The 20,802-nt window shown below is 34.8% G+C and overlaps 1 long non-coding RNA gene across 22 annotated transcripts in view; it reads right to left on the minus strand.

The window, feature by feature from the left end:
* LOC102154178 overlaps window positions 1-20,802 on the minus strand; it is a 199,163-nt gene that overhangs the window by 21,863 nt on the left and 156,498 nt on the right. For 17 of the 22 annotated variants that reach the window (XR_005385350.1, XR_005385351.1, XR_005385346.1 and 14 more), the window contains 2 exons: window positions 5,795-5,852; window positions 3,278-4,397 (listed from right to left, as the gene is read on the minus strand). This is a non-coding gene — a long non-coding RNA (uncharacterized LOC102154178). Of the gene's footprint in view, window positions 1-244; window positions 1,471-3,277; window positions 4,398-5,794; window positions 5,853-20,802 lie in introns of those variants that run through there. The other 5 variants (XR_005385341.1, XR_005385342.1, XR_005385343.1 and 2 more) reach the window with 5 other exon arrangements.

The raw sequence follows: 20,802 nt of genomic DNA on the forward strand, positions 1-20,802 counted from the left end.
AACAATATAATCTGAATGGTATAATAAAAAACCTGATTTTTTAAAAAGTAGGTGAACATATTTGTACATAAATAACAAGAAAATAAGAAACATGTAACTGTAAGTTACATTTGAATATGTTCTAAAGATATGGTTTTATAATTTTACAAAATAATTTTTTAAAAGATTTTATTTATTTATTCATGAAAGACACAGAGAGAGAGAAAGGCAGAGACATGGGCAGAGGGAGAAGCAGGCTCCAGGCAGGGAGCCCAATGCAGGACTCGATCCTGAGACCATGGATCATGCCCTGAGCCAGGGGCAGGTGCCCAACTGCTGAGCCACCCAGGTGTCCCTACAAAATAATTTTTAATGATGTAAGTGATATTTATGGAAATTCCTAATAATGTTTTTATACTGACCAAGAATTTGTATACCAAGTTTCAGTCTACAAGAAACATTTTATAACTGAATTATAATCCCAAAGTATAGAAAATTAACCTGAAAACTTAAAAAAAAAAAAAAAACCTTAGTTATAGCATCACAAATAGGAACCTATAAAAACTTGACGGCTGTATATGAATTAGAGTTAAGTATACTATGTAATTATCTCAAACAGCCCTGCTGTTTCTTAGCTTCTCTTAAGAGTAGGGCAACTACTCAGAAAAACTGAGCACAGCTAAATACTCAAGAATTCAGATGTATAAAACTCTGCATTTCCTGCCTTGTGATCCAACCAATTTAGTATGCGTATTTGGAGCTGTAATTTCTTCTTTTGAGAAATGAGCTGTTTTTCTAAAATTATTTAACATCATCAAACACAGTGTAAAATAAGCTAACATTTCAAAGAAAGATGACAAAAACTTATCTCAGCTGGCCACCAATATTCAGGAAACAAGGTCTTTAGGAGAAAAAAATTCAAATTCAATTGACATTTTCATATTTCTGTTAGATGAAAGAAAAATGATTTAGGATGGAGTAATACACAGTTTAGGAAAGAAAGACTACAGAATCACTTGTTTGGCTTAGAAGTCATAATTTCTTGTGTTATTTGTATTTGAGTCCTCTCCAACTGCATTGCAAGATGACATCTTTGTAAGACAAAACCACTTTATATACAATTTTATTTATACAATCAATTAACTGCTGGCGGTAATGGTCTTAGTGGTGTTAACCACTCACCTTGTCAATGTTTTCATCTATTAATTGTAGATAGATTATATTTGTATTTTTGTGTTTTCATAGTATTTTTGTAACAAATTTCATCTTTCTCTTAAATGTTTTATTTAGATGTATATAGAGGGTTCTATTTATACATATATATGTACATGAATATATATGCATCTTCTAATTTAGATTTAATAGTCATGGGAAAATATTGATTTGTTCCCAACTTTGCATTTAAAGATCCAAATATGACCTCTTTTGCTTTTCCTCACCTGTTTCGTATTTCAGGCTTACTGAGAAATCAGAAGCAGCTGTAATAAGAGACTAAGAAAATGAATTTAGTATTCTAAATGCAGATTTTTTTAGATTAATAGAAAATACTATTCTATTTTTTATGGGTTGAAATTTCATTTCTAGAAAAATTTGTTAGACAATATCAATTTAATTTTATAAGTAAATCTCTTTTATAACTCAAAAAGCTATCCTGAAATCTTTCTTGTAACTTGAAACTAAATTATGTTTTTTTCTGTACAATCAATCTTTATATTTACAAGAGCAAGAGTTGTACAAGTTTTCTGAAGTTTGTACAGAACATATGTTATATGGTAAATATGAAGTTCCTCTCATCTAAGTCATTGTCACAGAAAGTTATGCATGGAGAGCAAAAAAGAAATCTTCAGTAATGTTTACTCTGATCTATAAGCAATAATCTTCCAATAGTCTATATGACACGCGCCTAGAGATATTGTCCATTAGTAAATAATTGGTACCATAACAATCTGTTATATGGGTTCAACAATCTTTGCCATCTTTCAATTATTGATATTAGCAATTAAATGAGAAAAGGCAATTGAAACAGAATTCCTGTTTAGAAAACAACCAGTATAACAATCCATCCTTATCTGCAACATGGAAGTGTAGAGATAATCTCTAGAAATCCTTCGTTGATCCTTAAAAAACCTGTAATTCTTGTCATTGAGCAATTTGTATACTTTGTACTCCTAGATGTCGTAGAGAATCTACTTTTATTTATTTTTTTTTAATTTATTTATGATAGTCACAGAGAGAGAGAGAGAGAGAGAGGCAGAGACACAGGCAGAGGGAGAAGCAGGCTCCATGCACCGGGAGTCCGACGTGGGATTCGATCCCGGGTCTCCAGGATCGCGCCCTGGGCCAAAGGCAGCCGCCAAACCGCTGCGCCACCCAGGGATCCCCGAGAATCTACTTTTATTGAGTACTTATGATGTCTTAGGCTTATAAATGGAAATCTAGTTGGAATGTGTAACACCTATGAAACAATTAGTGGATAAAACAGCATGTTTTTTAACCTATAAAAAATCCCTGCATTTATTATATAATTGGCCAAATTCTACTGCTATTCACCAGGCATTCCTTTTTTTTTTTTTTTAAAGATTTTATTTATTTATTCATGAGAGACACAGACACAGAGAGAGAGAGAGAGAGAGAGAGGCAGAGACACAGGCAGAGGGAGAAGCAGGCTCCAGGCAGGGAGCCCGACGCGGAACTCGATCCCGGGACTCCAGGATCACGCCCTGGGCCAAAGGCAGGCCCTGAACCACTGAGCCACCCAGGGATCCCCTCACCAGGCATTCCTAAAGCTATATGTGCATAAATTTGGTTTGGAAACATACCCTCAAATGTGAAAAAGCAGATTTAGAAATATGTAGCGATTTTGATAATGAGATGGCCGTCAAACATGTCCCCCCACCCCAGCCCCAACAACAATTTTTAATAGTGGCCTTTAAAAATCTAGGAAGTGAGGTAAAAGAGTATTTCTTTTTTTAAAGTTGAGCCATTACAATTTTTTTGTTTCATTTTTAACTTTAAAGAGAACAAGAACTGATGCTTCTAACACCTGAAACAGACTGTGTACCTATGTACCTATGTATCATTCGATGGGGCTGAACAATGAGACTTTTAAGTTCTGAATGCTTCAATCATATTCCAAATAAGCTATAGAAAAGACACTAAATGTTACACAGCTATTCAACTGGTTACAAAGAAGAAATAAATACTTTCATTTCAGTGGAAAGGAGGGGTCTTCTTTGGGGTATTCAGAGCCCAAACTGAAAATCTGCCTCCCTCTCAAAGCACCAGGGCATCATGTTACCTGTCCATGGAGTCCTAACCCAGAAGCTTAAGTGATGTTGTAGGTGCCCAGGTACGCAGAGCATGAAGCACTGAGAAGTATTGAGCGGTTCAATATAAAGGCTACAATATAAACAAGAAAATGAAAGGAAATAATTAAGAAAAAACAACAGCAGCAGCTACCAAGACAACTGCTTGGTTTTTGTGCTTTCAAGGTGGGTAATCTTGGGGGGCGGGGGGGATGGTAATGTGGAAATGGTAGCAGTGCTGTGGAAGAGTAAAAGAGGTACCAAAGAAAGTACAAACCTCTCTACTTACAAGCCAGAGGAGTGCTGACTGTACTACAAATTCTATTTCTTCTGGGAAACAATAACCTATTTCCTAATAAAGATTGACATGTTGGTTTAAATTTAAGAACGATAAAGCTGGGGCTCCTGGGTGGCTCAGTTGGTTAAGCATCTGCCTTTAGCTCAGGTCATGATCCCAGGGTCCCAGTGTCAAGCCCTAAAAGTCCCGCTCCCTACTCATCAGGAGCTTGCTTCTCCCTCTGCCTCTGCCCTTGTGTCTTCTCATCACCCTCCTCACGCCTTGATATTCTCTTTCTCACTTGTTCTGTCTCCCTCTCAAATAAATATATAAACACTTTTTTAAAGATTTGTATTCATTCATTTGAGATAGAGAGGTACAGAGAGAGAGAGAGCATGAGCAGGGAGCCTCCTGTGGGGCTTGATCCCAAGACCCTGAGATCATGACCTGAACCACCCAGGCACCCCTAAATATATAAAATCTTAAAAAAAGAATGATAAAGTTACTAAGTTACTTTTCTATGGCTATTCTGTTTCAGCAAATTAAATCGCAAAATCATTTCCTGATGAATGAGAGCCATGTTTTCTTTGTAAGGTTACATGTGATGTCATTAAATACCTAATTTCCAAAATAATTATAAGCAAAGGTAGCAAAATAATTTGGAAATAATTCTGAATTTTGAGACACAAGTTCAGTCCTACTGCTGGATCTCTGCTATTGTTATGTGATGTGGGCTTGTCATCTAGGCTCTTCAGCTTCAGTTTCATCTGTCAGATCCAATGGAAAAACCCTCAAAGATAGGGAGCCAAGTGATACTCATCTTTGTATCCCAGCACCTGCCAGACACAAAAAATAGTTTAATAAGTGTATATAAAAATTTGTAAAATGGGGATAAAATCATTTATAATGTGATCATAAAGATTAAAAGAGCCAAGAGATGCAATAATTTTTCAATAGATAAAATATACATAAATATATTTCATTATTATCATATGGTTAAAAAGTGTATTTTATATTGCATACAGTTTTGTAAGCAGCCTTATTTTTATTGAATATACTCTGAGTACATGTATATATAATACAGATATAATTCAATTAATCTAAGCCTGCATGTCCTCATTTATAAAAGAATTATGTTATCTTCAATAACTTTTTCCAGTTGTATCTTCAATGAACAATAATTATGATTTGTTTTATATACATACCAATCTACTTGTATAAATATCAGATAAAATATTTGATAAATTATAAGAATTTCTCTTTATCTGAATGATCAAGGTCCTATGGCTCTTTTTTACCTCATGGAATACTGTTTATTGCAATACAGAAGCCAATATTACAATAAAGCTATTAAAATATATCAAAATAAACTATAACAAATTACAGAAAATGAAAGTTTCAGAAAACTGTCAAAAATTGTATTAATTACTAAATGACATGCTCAAACAATTCGAAAAAGGTATTTAGGAAGAAGTCTAGGAATTGCCTGAACTCAAGGAATTTATAGTCTAATTGATGAGACCAAATTATTCCTATAAACAGAGACAATAGTAATTAATTCAAGACAGACTAAACATCAAGGAGTTATAAACAATGTAAATGCTCCAGAAATTCAGATAAGAAGTAGTTTAGAAAGACAAAAGAAAGAGAAGACATGCCAAGAAAATGAAACTTAAAAGATAAATAAAATTTGACACAAGACAGTGAGAAGTACCTTCCAGGCAGAGGGAATACAAATCAAGTTGTGGATGTAAAAATAACCTGATTTGTTTTTGGAAAGTGGAGAAATCAAGTCTGACAAAACTGAGCATGTGTTTTGGGAAATAATAGGAAATTAGATTGGCAGGAAGAAGAGAATTAAGGAATGCCTTAAAGAACTGTAAGTAGAAGAGCAATATGTTAGTATGTGGTGGGTCCAGAATTAAGGAGAATGGCTAGAAGGAAGTGCATGAATTTCATGTACCCATGAAAACAGAGAACAGACCAATCTCTGCAGATGTAAGTAACACATGATCCTTCATTCATCTTCATGGCATGTCTATTTTAATCTTCCTTCAGATCCAGTGACATAATTTTGCAGGCACTAGATGTCACTGTTCCACTTAAGCAAAATAAAATCTAGTCGTTTTGAAGTCAATTGCATCTCCCTACTTATATCTAACTGTATGTAGATCTGAGTCTGCTTTACTTGGTTCAGACAATATCAAAATTACTAGTAGTGATTTGTACCTACTGAAGTCTGATGAAAAATCAGCTCTGACATTCTCTTTGACATTTTCCCAAAGTGTCCTCTGCAAAGAATAAAATCAAAATGAAAAAAAAAATTCAAGAAAAAAATGAGAGGGAAATTAAGCATTTATGTTATTAAGAAACAAAAAAGTTTCTACCATCTAAGGAAAGATTTTGTTGATTTTTACACAAGTAAAACCAAATTAACACAGTTTCTTCAGAGTGAGTCCATATTCAATTAGTCTTGTGAACCACATATAATTTTCTTTTATTTGTCTCACAAATAAAAGCATCTCAGAGTTGGACCTCTGACGACCTTCTGTGGAATTCCTCATTGGGCCTAATATTGAAGGTATAATTGGTCACACACACACACACACACACACAAACACACAAAAAAAAAAAAACCTAATCTGTTCTCTGTTCTCTGTCTGCTGATTTAGGGTTTGATCACCTGGACTCTCTTTGGGACTTGAGTGAATGGTGCAAGGATATGGGAACTGCTGGAGGTATTACTTTAGGAATTATGCTGGTATAGACTAGACTAAGTGTTTGTTGCAGTTCTCATAGCTGATTTCTCTAGAGCCCCTATAATTCCTGGATGTTCCCAAGCTTGGCCCTCCAGCTCATGAGCCCATGAGCCTGCTACACCAATACCACCACCACCACCACCACCACCACCACCACCGACCACCACATACACACAGCCTTACAATAAGTTTCCTTTTCCTTTCCTTATAGTCAGTTCCTGTTCCTGTTGCTTGCAATCACACCAAACAAAAACCTAAATCCAGTTTGAAGAGCAATACAATTACTGAGCTAGTATTAAATCATCAGCTTTGCTTTGTCAGATTCATGCTTGCTGAATTCATGCTTGCTTCTAGGGTTGAGAGAAACACAAAGGAGAAGATTTTCAAGAAAGAAATCTTCTAGAGAAGATTTTCAGGAAAGAAATCTATGTACCTCGTCTTGAAATATCCCAATTATAAACTCTAGCAGTCTTTTCTCCTAAAAGTGTCTAGGTACTTAATTATCTTCAAGCCCTAAGGTTCTAGCTTTTGGACATCAGTCTTGATATTTCTCTGAGAGACATAAAGGAGTTGAAAGGCAAAGCTACAGTATTTTGAAAATTACTGGCAATGTAGTCACCTCTCAAAGCATCCCCAGAAATTTGCAGGAATGCAGGCTGTCATTTTAGAAATGACACAAGGACCAGCAGCAAGGAAAGAAAATTGGCTTGGAAGCAGTTTCCTGCCTCTATCCAGATGTTATGATTTCTTTTTGAGAGGTAGCCTGGTATGGTAGAAAGGGCAGGGACTTTAGCTAGAAGTATGCCAGGGTTCCATTTCCCAACTCCACTATTTTTTAGCCACACTAACATTAACAATTTAGTAATTTCTGGAGTCACATTTTTCTTTTTTCAAACAGGAAAATAATGCTGCTTCTCAGGGTGGCTGTGAAGTAGAAGTAAAACTCATTGCAAGGAGAAGAGTAAAAATGCAATTTAATTTCCTCTTCTCTGTCTCTCTCCTAATTCTCACCCACCCCCAAAGAACCTGGTCTGGATACCTTAGATGTACATCCAGAAAGAGCTGACTAATCACATGAAATAAAGAAACACGCATTAAACTCTGGGACAGTTACAGAATTACTAACATCTAGAGCTTGAAAGAATCTTACTGATCTTACACATATGAGAAAGGAACTCGGGCAACAGAATTTTAGGATCTTTCCCAAGGTCATAGATAATTAACAACTTGAAGCATTTCCATTCCTTATTTCACACAAATTTCCAATCACTATTTTGATATTATGAAAAAGCATGATTTGAAAATCTGATTTATTTAAAGATATTTATGATATAATGACCCTGGCCCAAAGCGCCGAAAGGGACAGAGGGCCAGAATATGTATTTGAACAAATTCTAGCTGAAAACTTTCCTAATCTGGGAAGGGAAACAGGCATTCAGATCCAGGAAATAGAGAGATCCCCCCCTAAAATCAATAAAAACCGTTCAACACCTCGACATTTAATAGTGAAGCTTGCAAATTCCAAAGATAAAGAGAAGATCCTTAAAGCAGCAAGAGACAAGAAATCCCTGACTTTTATGGGGAGGAATATTAGGGTAACAGCAGACCTCTCCACAGAGACCTGGCAGGCCAGAAAGGGCTGGCAGGATATATTCAGGGTCCTAAATGAGAAGAACATGCAGCCAAGAATACTTTATCCAGCAAGGCTCTCATTCAAATGAGAGGAGAGATAAAGGAGAGATAAAGAGCTCCCAAGACAGGCAGGAACTGAAAGAATATGTGACCTCCAAACCAGCTCTGCAAGAAATTTTAAGGGGGACTCTTAAAATTCCCCTTTAAGAAGAAGTTCAGTGGAACAATCCACAAAAACAAGGACTGAATAGATATCATGATGACACTAAACTCATATCTGTCAATAGTAACTCTGAACGTGAACGGGCTTAATGACCCCATCAAAAGGCGCAGGGTTTCAGACTGGATAAAAAAGCAGGACCCATCTATTTGCTGTCTACAAGAGACTCATTTTAGACAGAAGGACACCTACAGCCTGAAAATAAAAGGTTGGAGAACCATTTACTATTCAAATGGTCCTCAAAAGAAAGCAGGGGTAGCCATCCTTATATCAGATAAACTAAAATTTACCCCGAAGACTGTAGTGAGAGATGAAGAGGGACACTTTCTCATACTTAAAGGATCTATCCAACAAGAGGACTTAACAATCCTCAACATATATGCCCTGAATGTGGGAGCTGCCAAATATATCAATCAATTAATAACCAAAGTGAAGAAATACTCAGATAGTAATACACTTATACTTGGTGACTTCAATCTAGCTCTTTCTACACTCGATAGGTCTTCTAAGCACAACATCTCCAAAGAAACGAGAGCTTTAAATGATACACTGGACCAGATGGATTTCACAGATATCTACAGAACTTTACATCCAAACTCAACTGAATACACATTCTTCTCAAGTGCACATGGAACTTTCTCCAGAATAGACCACATACTGGGTCACAAATCGGGTCTGAACCGGTATCAAAAGATTGGGATCGTCCAAAGCATTTGCATTTTAAAACACCGACAGAGAGATAAATATGTAATATTATTTGGGTGGCTTTTTTTTTTTTCCTGGGGGCCATTCATTTCTTTCCTCAAACAACACAATGCTGATGTCCACCTATCTGGACAGGTGTAACAACTTGAGTCTCTAGAAACTGCAAAGACAGAGATGTCTGGAAGTTAATTTCTTTTCTTTTATACTGTTTTGGTTCAAAAAATTAGAAATCAAAGAAAAATATAAAGAAGAAAATAAGTCTTTTCTACATTAATTTGACCACCTAGGAATAACAGCTGTTAAATCATTGCTTTCTCTTGGTTTCACATTCTCTTTCCTACTCTCTCTCTCTCTCGCCATAATATATGAATATTTCACAAAAGTGTGATTACACAATGCATATGTTTCACAATATTTCCCACTTAGTCCAGACATAGAGCAGTATTCATTTGAAAGGAATAATATGCAGCAAACCTATAGCATTTCATAGTTTAAAAACACTTTCTGGTACATTATTTTTTTTACAGTCTGTGACCATAGGTGTTTGAGGGAAGAGGGACAAGATTATATATAGAAAAAAAGGGTGAAGTTACCTTAACAAGCACAAATATTACTTTCAATCTAAAGGGATTATTATGTGGAAGAAAATACTAGCACAATGCAGAGTGACTGCCCTTTATATAAAAAATTAAGATGCCCCTCCCCAATAAATATTGATTTCAAAAAAGATACCCCAATACATATTCAGATAAAGGATTACAAGTATCAAAACAGAATCCATAATGCCATGAAGATCTGATGTTTCAATATGCTGTATAAATGTGATATTAAATCTCTACAGTGTGGATACCTGGCAAGCTCAGTTGGTAAAGTATGCAATTCTTGATTTCAGGGTCCTGAGTTCAAGCCCCACATTGGATGTAGAGCCTGCTTAAAAAAAAAAATTTGTAGGGAGGTGGGAGGGAGAATGGGGTGACTGGGCGATGGACAATGAGGGGGGCACCTGACGGGATGAGCACTGGGTGTTACACTATATATTGGCAAGTCGAACTCCAATAAAAATATACAAAAAAAAATTGTAAATCTCTACAGTAAAGTCATATCAACAGTTTCAGAAAGACAAAGTAATTTTAAATCATATGCACATGTTAATTTAGAAATATTGAAATTTAAAAAGGTGAAAGTAAGTCAAAGGTACTTGTAAACTTTTTTCTAAGTTTTTATTTAAATTCCAGTTTGTCAAAATACAGTGTAATATCAGTTTCAGGTGTACCGGGATGGCTCAGTTGGTACAGCATGCAGCTGTATAAGATTCTAATAAACTTTAAGCATAAAATAATGCATCTGGTCAATTACTACCATGGGTTACTCTTAAGTGTTGCCTTATTTTAAATCATTTTTTAATGTGATATATTCCACACCCAAGATCCATGTCTGTCTTGTACACTAGTATCTCTAATACTTTAGTATCTCTGACACCTAGCAGAGACCCATGATAAAGAAGCTATTTAATGAATAGGTGTTTAATAAATATATTCAACTCAATATCCTCATCAATTAAGAATCAGCCCATGTCCCAAAATTATCTTTATGATTTCAAAAATAATTTGAATTTATTTGTATTATACATCAATTAGTGAACATACAATATTTACTGAGACTCTACTTTCTGCAATATATTACGGTGTAGGCAAAGGAAAAACATACACTACTCCTGCCTTCAAAAAGCATATTCTCTAGTTAAGAAATGTGTCTGATAAATTGAGCAATACACATTTGAAAGTAAATAAGTCATTTAGAAAAGACAGAGCTTAAGATGTTTGGCGGGCAAATTTCTCATTTTGCTCTCCACTGATCTTAACTTCCTTTTGGGATTGTGTGACTATGCTTGCAGGCTACCTAATGCATCATAGCTTTAAATTTATGTTAAAGAAAAATAAATAAATAAATAAATAAATAAATAAATTTATGTTAAAGAGATGCATCCAGGACTTCAAGAGAAATCTAGTCAAACTATGTATGCTAAATGGGCCTGTAAGCCTATGAGAAGGAAAAGGTGGACGAAGTGCTGGGTTTCCTGAAAGGGAGATACCCAAGAGAAGCAGGAAGCACAGAAAGAGATCAGAGGTTAGTTACAAAACACATACTTATCTGATAATTTAGCTATAAATTTCTCTGCTGGTCGATGTGGGTTGGATGAAAATGAAAGAAGATAAAGTACCCAAGGTTCTTCACTCTCAGGGATGGACAAAAACAAATGTTAAGAAGATATTTGTTGGGGATCCCTGGGTGGCGCAGTGGTTTAGTGCCTGCCTTTGGCCCAGGGCGTGATCCTGGAGACCCGGAATCGAATCCCACGTCAGGCTCCTGGTGCATGGAGCCTGCTTCTCCCTCTGCCTGTGTCTCTGCCTCTCTCTCTCTCTCTGTGACTATCATAAAAAAAAAAAAAAAAAAAAAAAACTTTTGTTGTATTTCCTTCTACGTGTGTTATATCATACACTGTGTTGAAACAATTTTTAAAGTCTAGAGCCAGGAATCATTTTGAAATGGCCTTTAATCTAGACTGTTTCTCTCATCTCATAAAATGAAATTTTTTCTTTTATTCTTTTCAAGTGTGTTCATCACCTGTTCTACCATATTGAAGAACAAACAAAATATTTAGCCTTTTTTTGATTAATGACTTAGGGACTAATGGCTGATAAACAAAAGTATTTATTAATTGCTCTACGTAGAAAGCTAAGTATGGATTTTCAGGTAGAGTAGTTTGTACTAACTCTGCCCACAAGGAAGACAAAGCCTTAGAGGGAATCTGATGGAACATTTGCAGAAAAAAAGATCAATGTTAACAATGTTATGGCGTTCCTCAGCACACGGGTGGTACAAAGGTCATATGGATTCTCAGCTAAAGCAGAAAATTATAAAAATTGCCTAAAAGGCCAAGGCCAATGTTCATTTTTAAAACTAAACATAAGGTAATTTTGAATTTTTTTAATGTTCTGCCAGTGGATGTATTTGTTTGTCTCTGTAAAGACAAATATAGTCAACTAATTGGTTCTGTTTTCTCAGGTTTTTAAGCCTTTTTGTTCAAATTTTTCTTTATAGTAAACACAGAATCTCTTAAAACCCAATATCCTGTTCATGTTCCTAAAACCCTGGATATTTGTCTATGATAAGTTTAGTCAAAATATAGAAATGTATCCCTACTTTCATGTATAAAATGCAAATCATTAGAAAAAGACTAAGTTAAAAGAGGCAAAAGATTTCTATTGGAAAATGAACTTCAGCCTTAGAATGCATTCTATGGGGAATAAGGAGTAATGATTCTTTTTTCTCATGGCCAAGTTACATTTAGAATGAATGAACAGACTGACTGTTACAGGGATTATTGACTGGCTTCCTGGATCGATTGCCAAAGTGGTCTTACTCTGTTCTGGCCTATAGGTTGGCTTCCTGGGCTGGTCATTGTGGACGATGGGCTGCTTCCCTGGCATGGATGCTAAAGACTGTGGGGCAGATTCTGTTTTTATACATGGTCTGGCCAGTCTGTTTGTATATTCAGTCTCTTGTAGGAATCCAAAAAGGAGGTAATCAAACTACAATTTTATTAAAGAAAGTATTTGTTAGTTCACAGGATGACTGGTGAGAATTATTATTTCCAACCTAGCATTATTCTTGACTGTAGCAAAAGGCTGAAGCAATGGTTTTTGATTCACACAAAGATACACATCTCTCTAAAAGGGAAGTATCAAAGGGAGACATCATTCCATGAGTACAACATAAAGATCTTTATAAACTGCCATGTGAAGTTTCAGAATCCATGCTGTAAAATCTCAGTGCCCACAGAGCACCAGGAACACAAAGCACAGAAACCAAAAGAAAACCAAAGAAAATGAGGTGCGTAACCTTGCAACAGCCAGGAAGATGCATGCCATGGGCGACCAGGAGAGGTCTCAGTGAGGGTATTTGAGTGAACTTATCATACAGTTTGGGCTTTTCACTTAGGGAGAGAATGTAAGGAAATGAATTTAATTTTGGATTGGATGCTGCCAGGAAAAAAAAAAAAAAAAAGAATGAATGAACATTTAAAAGTTCCTAATGAAAAACTTTAAAAACAATGATCAATCATCAAAATCAATGATGGTATGGGGAAGGAATAAAAACGTGTATATTTTATTTTGGAATTACAGAACACACACTTTCTCTTATAGGGCTGTAGCCCTTAGTTTCTCTGCATTCATCCACTTGCACTTTTCAATCAAAGTGCTTGAACCCAGCAACACTGATATCTGATGGGTTCTTTCTTGCTGGACTCCTCACTTGACCCAAATACTCCTGTCCACCAATGGAATTACAGATATTCTCCTATGGGTCAAGACACTTGGTCAAAGGCAAATCTCATCTCCAAGCCCAGAAAAGAATGGCCAGGAGTACACCTGGGGAGGAGATAAGAGGCAAAAACCCCAGGAGTCTGTGAAAATGTACCCACTACATTCCTCTATAGGACACTCTTCTACTTTCAGCGAAATTCTTAAGCTAAAACTGTGTATAAATTCATCCAATCTGAAAATCTCTGAAAGATCAGTAGGATCATCTGGCAGTGTAGCCTATAAAGAATATAATGGGGGCAGATTTATGTTTATTTCTCTCAGAACAAAAAAATGGAAGTGCAGCTTCAAAGTTTTAAAACTGATTGTGAAATCATTTTTAAGATTTGCTCTCAGAAGAATGAAATAAGAACTAATTGGCTTTTTTTTTTTTTTTGTCTATAATCTTTCTGCTTAATTTAGTTAGGTTCTAGAGTACTAACTTACGGCATAAATTTGACCTATAAATCATTTAGTATGTGCACTTAAAATAACCACATGACTGTTTTCATGTTTCATAAACATATTGAACACGTTGTATATTCAAGAACAAACCCAGTAAAACTTGGAGTTCCAATAGCACGTTGAAATTTCTTTTCTGACCTAAACAAGTGTTGCTTATGAACAACTAATGAATGGGTTATTAGGAAGGAAAGTAAGGCAAAGGAAATATGTAGAAGAAATAAGCATTGTCATTATCCTTTTTCCAGAACATTCTAAGGAGCACATTCAACCTTTTAAACATATCAGTTAATCTGCAAAGAAATGACTCAACTATTCTTTGTCAGAGATAGAACAATAACCAGAAAGTTTCTTCAGCACTTTGTGAGTAGTCCTTATTAATGACAATAATAGGTTCCCTTTAGAGAACACCTATATCATAGACGGTGCTAGGCACTTTATATATATTCATCTTGTTAATTCTCACCCTACCACGAATTTATGATAAAATGCTTAATTTAGTTTTCCATTTTCAGAAGACCATGTACTGAGAGACAAATAAAAAATAATAGCTAATAATATCACTATATGAACTGCTAATTAAATAATGTGATTTCAGCTATGCCACTATAGATACTCTAGTACCATAGAAGAATAGTAAAACTGAGCCACTGAAAACCACAAAATGCCTTGTAGTAGATCAATTCCAAGGTAGTAAGGATCTTAGAGATCATCTAATCTAATGCTTTCATTTTGTAGGTGAGGTAGCTAAAGCCCAGAGTCTGATTTGACCAGTGAGTCAACGGTATGAATAAGATTGAGAATTATAGTTTATTAACTCTGAAATAGACTATTTTCAATGCAGAATTTTCCTCTCAAGACTGAGGTTTCTTCTATTTCTTTCAAATAATAATTCAGATCTCCAAAAATTGTTTTTGGTTTGATTTATTTTATTTTGTGTATTTTGTGTTACCAAAGATTAAAAGTGTCACTAAAAGATCAAGAGTCACACATCAGAAAATACTCTTTTCGGGCAGCCCTGGTGGCGCAGCGGTTTAGCGCTGCCTGCAGCCCAGGGCGTGATCTGGAGACCCTGGATCGAGTCCCATGTCAGGCTCTCTGCATGGAGCCTGCTTCTCCCTCTGCCTGTGTCTCTGCCTCTCTCTCTCTCTCTCTCTCTCTCTCTGCATCTCTATGAATAAATAAATAAAATCTTTTTAAAAAATACTCTTTTCACTCTTCCTGATACTTTCAAACAGTTAAAATCTATTGAAATTCTCTTGGAAATCTACATGCATCAGTCTACATATCAAAGACAAATGATGTGCTCGTTTTTGCCTACACAATACTGAGTTCATCAGCCATAAAGGCATACCAAGTGAGGTATGGTTTATTTCCTCTACAGCCAAATGGATAATTTTAAGGCTCATTAAAATTATAATTTCATTTTGAATGGCTGAATGAGGATGGTGGTAGTTTCCCCAGCTGGTTTCTTTCAGTCTCATATTTGTTACCACAAAAGCTTTATTAATTATCTGCAGGTTTCCATCATGATAATAATCAAGGAAAGCAATTCTGTTTTTCAAGAAATACAAAAAAGCTATGAATCTTGCCAAAAGATTAAAACAAAACAGCAAGAAAGTAATGTTTATTTCTATATATATATAATTAAATGGAACTTAAATGGGAACTTTTTGGTGATTTTTTAAATTTAAAAACCTTACTGTTATCTTCTCACCAATGAGAAAGTTAAAATACAAACATCAAATTATCAATGTAAGTATTTCTTTAGATTTAATCTGATGAGAGAATAGTTTGACACTTTATTTTCCAGTGTAACTAAATAGTATTATACGTAATAGGATGTTAGGCTCTAGAGTTGAGTTAACAAAAGATAGTATGCTGGTACCACCAATTACTCACTGTGTGACTTTAGATAAGTTACCTAAGCTTCCCATGCATCAATTTTAGGATATTAGCAACTATATCACTGTTTAGAGTGTGGATTAAATGTAAAGCATTTAGAAGAGTGACTAGCACGTAGTAAGCACTCAATAAATTATGGCTGTAATGATTACTATTAGAATATATTCACTATTATCTACACTAATATGTGCAAGGCTTGTATAGTTTTACATAGATTAAAATAGCAAGTGATCCATAAGCCTAATGAAATTTACTTTTACGTACATAAACCTCAATGATGAAATATAAACTTAACTAAATCAGAATCAATAAATAATCCACTTAACTCATTTGTGATTACAATTTTTGCTAATGGTAGCAAGGAAGTTTCTTTTTGTTCTTTTGAACTGGACAAATTTCCCAACCTCTAGGATCTTGATAGCAAAATTATTTGTTTTTCCCCTACAGTAGTCCTGTGAGACCACCAGAACAAATGAGGCCATCTTGTCAATTACAATGACATTATTGTCTTCTTTTCCTGGATTAGCTGACCAGTGGTCACTCACCCATTTCTCTCTAAATGAAATGATGCCTCTGCAGATAATGGTTATTGACCTATGTGCTGAGAGAAACAGGGTATTTGTTTGTTTTTCATTTATTTTAAGAAATCATAGTAATTGATTCGTGTGGTTAAGAGGAAAAAAAAAGTATTGGTTAGATGTCTTCAAAAAGCCATCAAGTCTCAAAAAAAGAAGAGCTATACAACAGGTGGGGGTAAAGATATTTGTGACAAATCTGAGAAAATACAAAATCCATATTAATTGATAAGAAAACACTAAATCAGCAGTATAAATAATACACAAATGACAAATGAATCATTTTTTAGAGTTTAACCTAATCAAGAAAATCATAGTTAAAACAAGATATTTTTTCACCTATAAATTAATAAATATTTTAAGAATAATTCTATTGAATGCACAGATGTAATAGTATTGGTATGATAAGAGTGGTACCCTTAATACTATTAAAAGGAATAAATGGCTTCATCTTTTCAAGAAGGAAGTTTGGAAATATTGTCAGTAACATTTAATAAATAACTCCTTTTGATTGAGTAATTTTAGTTTTAGGGACCTAACTTAAGAGTAATAAAACATGCAGACAATTTACACTGAAAGATACTCATCATTGTAATACATGCAATAACAAAAACTAGAGAGAATCTGAAAATTCAACAAGGCAAATTCCTAAAATAAAGAAATATATCTGTGATAGAATGATATACAATCATGAATAGATATTTTCATGTATCATGAATAGATCTTTTTCTTCATTTCTCTATCTTTAATATTCTCCTTATCAATAAATCAATACTGAATGCTTCTGCATCCAAAGCTCTGTAAAAGGTGTTCAGATTCATAAGATATATGAAAACTTGCATCAGACCCCCACTTTCTGCTCCAGAGTATTCTTAATGATTTTAGAGAAGTAGGACTAATAATTTAGAAAACAAGATGGTATAACATATGACAGGTTTCAAATGAGTAGCACACTGTAACCCTCACTTCATCCCTAAATAATGTGTTTCAATATGATGTAGTTAACTTTTAAAATTATCCTTAGAATGCATGTTTTTATTTATCTTATAAAAAAACTTCTGGAGGGAAAAATCAAGAATACTAACCCAAAAATGAGAGAATTAATCAAAAGCTCTCCTCCTCCTTTTTTTTTTTTTTTTTTTTTTTTCAGATTTTGGAAAATTTAGAGCCATTTTTGTGGCCTGCTTTGGTTTAAGTATGTATTATTTTTTTGGGGGGGGGTGCTTCATCTTTCATTCCATTCTTTTGGACCATATTTGTTTTCATTGATTCACCTCAGTTTTAATTCAGGATCCTTTATTGATTTTATGTGTCTTTGTAAATCACCTTAAATCCTTGCTAAAAATATATATATTAAATAATAGATAGATAAATGGAAGGAATGCAGGAGAGTAGATGACTGTATCAGAGAGTTTAAGCTAAATCATGCTGTCATAATAAACCACCTCAATTTTTCAATGGCTTATAGGCAAAAAAATAGTTCATTCTTGCTCAAACCACACATTCATCAGAATGAGCTTTAACTAGGTTCCATATCGTTTTATTCTGGGATCCAAGGTGAAAGAGTAGCCCTGATTTAGTACCCTGCAGTCTCATAGAAGAAGGAAAAGCATGGCTCTTAAAGCTTCTGCTGGTATATACCACTTGGCACATGTCACTTTCACTCATACTGCATTAGCCACGGCCAGGCATTTGGCAAACCTGATGTCAGCAGGACATCCCACAAGCAGGGAGCACAAGTACCTGAAAAGTATTCTAATGGATCCCATGAAAGAAGAAATAGCATACTTTTAGGTTTCTAAGGAAGTCAGCAACTAACGGACAGGATAGAGGCTTCATTTTTTTGTCTCCTATAATTTCTAGCCAATGTAAGTACTCAAAAATATTTATTCAATTGAATAAAAGAAAATAAAGGTCAAGGCAAAGAGGAAAAATGGACTTATGCAGAGTCTATATACACTGATTCATGGCGACCATCAAAATTCTTAACTAACCAACTTAACTAATTTTCTGTACATTGAACCTATTAATTTAATGAGATTTTTCATTCAAAAGAGTACAGATGATTTATACACCGAAAGCCTACAGAAAATGACTCTACAGTGTTTCATCTGGCCATCAGACCACACAGCTGATGCATTTATTGCCAATACTTAATATTGAAAAGGAGATCAGACACACAGAACTAAAAGTCAACGAACCAAGACAAGGAATCAAACAACAGATTTTTTCTTCTGAGTAAATACAAAGGGAAAAAATGTATAATGGACACTTGGACATTTGTAGGAAAGCACTGGTGAAACTTCCTAAAGGGAAAAACATTTAATTTGAAGTTATTTCTGACCTTAGAAATCAACTAGTAGTTCTTAATGAGAGTTTGATATTAAGAACCAAAACAGTTGGGGTGCCTGGGTGGCTCAGTGGTTGAGTGCCTGCCTTCAGCTCAGGATCTGATCCCAGATCCGGGATCGAGCCCCACATCAGGCTCCCTGCAAGGAGCCTGCTTCTCCCTCTGCCTGTGTCTCTGCCTCTCTCTCTCTCCCTGTGTCCCTCATGAATAAATAAATCTTAAAAAAAAAAAAAAAAAGAGCCAAAACAGTCACTAAAAATACTCTTCTCTATGTAAGGATGGAAAGAATTACATTTTAGGGCCATCTGAAAAAGTAAAAGTTTCAGAAATTTTAGCAAAGGGAAAAACATTCTACTTCCAAAATTAGCATATTAAATACACCTTCAAGAATGACCAAGGCTTATGTGTGAAAAGTCCTGATTAAATTTAAAGCCAACCTGAACAGTTGCATTTCCAGAGAATGCAGGGACATTACTCTAAATAAACACTTCTGTGGTTAGTTGCTAGCAGGTCAGTACAATCAGCCATTCGTTTTGAGTACTCAGGTACTTGGAAGGAGAAATGTGATTAAAGTCATCAACCATATTGCTAATCTAAGACAATTTTTCCTCTGTTTTCTGGTAAAAAAACAAAAACAAAACACTACTAATTAGAAGATTCACATTGACTTTCCACTGTGTAATCATGATTTTCAACACAAATCTAGGAAATTGAGTTTCTAGAAACAGAATGATAATAGATCTATGCCTTTGGTTCAGACAGATAATGGTGGATGCTACGATTCTTTCTATTTTGATGGAAATTATTTAATTGCACATAAACTAAATAACAGAGAAAAAGAAAACCCTTCATTTGCCACAACATAAGGTGATATTTTTTTGTGATAATCGTTCAAGGATATGTGGTACAAAAAGAAAAGAAAAAAATTGCTGAGAATGTAAACTATTAATATAGACACATTTAAAAGATAAAAAAGTGAATGTAAATATGGAAATTACATGGATTTAATATAATGTACTAGATTGAATTTAGATATAGCAAAGACAAGACATATTCTATCTAGTAGGGAAAATTATTCTTTCTCTTAATCTGTGCAAACCAGAGTTACACCTTTCCACCCTTTTTTGGAGAGGCTGGACACATAGTAGGCAGCAAATAATTTATTCAGTATTCACAAGAAACAAAATACTAGAAAAGACTTTGGGGAAAGAAGATTCCTTATGAAAGAGGATAGTTGGGGATCCCTGGGTGGCTCAGCGGTTTAGCGCCTGCCTTTGGACCAGGGCGTGGTCCTGGAGTCCCAGGATTGAGACCCACGTTGGGCTCCCGGCGTGGAGCCTGCTTCTCCCTCTGCCTGTATCTCTACCTCTCTCTCTCTCTCTCTCTATGTCTATCATGAATAAATAAATAAAATCTTAAAAAAAATAGGATAGTTTACCCACGCTATATTTCTGAAAATATCAACACATAACCTAAATTTTGGTAAAATATGATAAAAAATGTTTATGGTCACTTTTAGCCTACAAAAAGACCTTCTGTAAGACACTCAAGCTCTCTGAACCTCACCTACTCTATCTGAGAAAGTGGGGAAATAATGGCTAATTGCTGGAAGCTATGAAAAGTACATGAAAGAATATAGTACATCCTCCAGAATATCTTCAAGTTAACATTTTCTTTGAGGAATTCATTTTATTTGCAGTACTCAAATTTTATAGAGTGGGCATATTTTTCAAAATAATATATTTGGCTGATGTTTACAAAGAAGCAATGTATGTGCCCAAACTAGCTACATTTCTAACAAAATAATACATGGGGAAAATCTTCAATTACTTTCTAAATACAATTGTTAGGCCATCAGAATCACATGAAGAACTTTTGAAAATAGACATGTGTCAACAAAGTGAATATATAGTATGTGTCTACCCACATAAACAACTGCGTGAGAATCAACATATTGATTGGTGATCAATAATTGATAGTTTAATTATTTTACTTCCTAATGGGATTGTATGTTCCTCAAACATAGGCAAGTTTACTTTGTCTTATTTATTTTAAAACACTGATTGAGGGCTTTGAGTGAGCAAAGTAACACATTAAAATATTTCACATATTTATAAAAAGGGAAATAGTCTACCAGTAGTATATTGTGCAGAGTATTAGATTTTCATGAATGTGTCACTGACATTAAGCAGTTTTATCCTATATATTCAACATCACTGCCACTTAGTAGAGGATCAAAATATGTGAGGAATCTTACAGCAAACTATGA

The sequence above is a fragment of the Canis lupus genome, chromosome 37 (assembly GCF_011100685.1).
Source record: "Canis lupus familiaris isolate Mischka breed German Shepherd chromosome 37, alternate assembly UU_Cfam_GSD_1.0, whole genome shotgun sequence".
Classification (NCBI taxonomy): domain Eukaryota; kingdom Metazoa; phylum Chordata; class Mammalia; order Carnivora; family Canidae; genus Canis; species Canis lupus.